The sequence below is a fragment of the Entelurus aequoreus genome, linkage group LG07 (genome assembly GCF_033978785.1).
Source record: "Entelurus aequoreus isolate RoL-2023_Sb linkage group LG07, RoL_Eaeq_v1.1, whole genome shotgun sequence".
Taxonomy (NCBI): Eukaryota; Metazoa; Chordata; class Actinopteri; order Syngnathiformes; family Syngnathidae; genus Entelurus; species Entelurus aequoreus.
Window position 1 is genome coordinate 4,827,479 of NC_084737.1, and position 1,875 is coordinate 4,829,353.

Below are 1,875 nucleotides of genomic sequence, written 5' to 3' on the forward strand. Positions count from 1 at the left end.
GATGGACAACATTCCCCCAAAAGTGTAGTTCCCCTTTAAGAATGAACGTTATTTACTAGGAACAAAATAAAGTTAGCAAAACCTTGATTGGAAGGGTTTCCACTTTAGTGTGCTTTCACTAGACTAGAGTGTGTGATGGCAACCAATTAGATGTACTGTATCAATATAGGTCTTGTCTCAAAGTAGGTGTACTGTATCAATATAGGTCTTGTCTCAAAGTAGGTGTACTGTATCAATATAGGTCTTGTCTCAAAGTAGGTGTACTGTATCAATATAGGTCTTGTCTCAAAGTAGATGTACTGTATCAATATAGGTCTTGTCTCAAAGTAGGTGTACTGTATCAATATAGGTCTTGTCTCAAAGTAGATGTACTGTATCAATATAGGTCTTGTCTCAAAGTAGGTGTACTGTATCAATATAGGTCTTGTCTCAAAGTAGATGTACTGTATCAATATAGGTCTTGTCTCAAAGTAGATGTACTGTATCAATATAGGTCTTGTCTCAAAGTAGATGTACTGTATCAATATAGGTCTTGTCTCAAAGTAGATTTACTGTATCAATATAGGTCTTGTCTCAAAGTAGATGTACTGTATCAATATAGGTCTTGTCTCAAAGTAGGTGTACTGTATCAATATAGGTCTTGTCTCAAAGTAGATGTACTGTATCAATATAGGTCTTGTCTCAAAGTAGATGTACTGTATCAATATAGGTCTTGTCTCAAAGTAGATGTACTGTATCAATATAGGTCTTGTCTCAAAGTAGATGTACTGTATCAATATAGGTCTTGTCTCAAAGTAGATGTACTGTATCAATATAGGTCTTGTCTCAAAGTAGATGTACTGTATCAATATAGGTCTTGTCTCAAAGTAGGTGTACTGTATCAATATAGGTCTTGTCTCAAAGTAGGTGTACTGTATCAATATAGGTCTTGTCTCAAAGTAGGTGTACTGTATCAATATAGGTCTTGTCTCAAAGTAGGTGTACTGTATCAATATAGGTCTTGTCTCAAAGTAGGTGTACTGTCACCACCTGTCACATCACACCCTGACTTATTTGGACTGACTCCTATTTTGGTGGCTTTTCCCGTTTTGTTGTTTTTTTCCTGTAGCAGTTTCATGTCTTCCTTGAGCGATATTCCCCGCATCTACTTTGTTTTAGCAATCAAGAATATTTCAGTTGTTGCTATCCTTTTTTGTGGGGACATTGTTGATTGTCATGTCATGTTCGGATGTACTTTGTGGACACTGTCTGCTCCAAATGATGTAAGTCTTTGCTGTTGTCCAGTTTTTGTTTACTTTGTAGTTTCGTTCTGCATAGCCATCCCTTTTTTTAGGGGCACTCACCTTTTGTTTATATTTGGTTTAAGCATTAGACACCTTTTTACCTGCACACTGCCTCCCGCTGTCATCTGCATATGTGATCATGACAAATCATGTTCCTGACATCTACAAAGCAATTAGCTACCTGCTGCCATCTATTTATGTGGAAGAGTATTACATTGTTACTCTGCCGAGCTCTAGACAGCGCAGACACTCAACAACGGCACATTATTTGCAGACTATAATTACTGCTTTGCAAGCAAAAAATATTTTTAACCCAAATAGGTGGTTGAAAAACACTGTACCTAGCATATTGCTAAAAAAAACAAGTTGTGCTAATACTACTGCCACCTAGCTGCTGCTTTGTAACATGCTTCCTAGCATAGTGCTAATATAGTCAAGTTGTGCTAGCACTACTGCCACCTAGCTGCTGCTTTGTAAGATGTTTCCTAGCATAGTGCTAATATAGCCAAGTTGTGCTAGCACTACTGCCACCTAGCTGCTGCTTTGTAACATGTTTCCTAGCATAGTGCTAATATAGTCAAGTTGTGCTAGC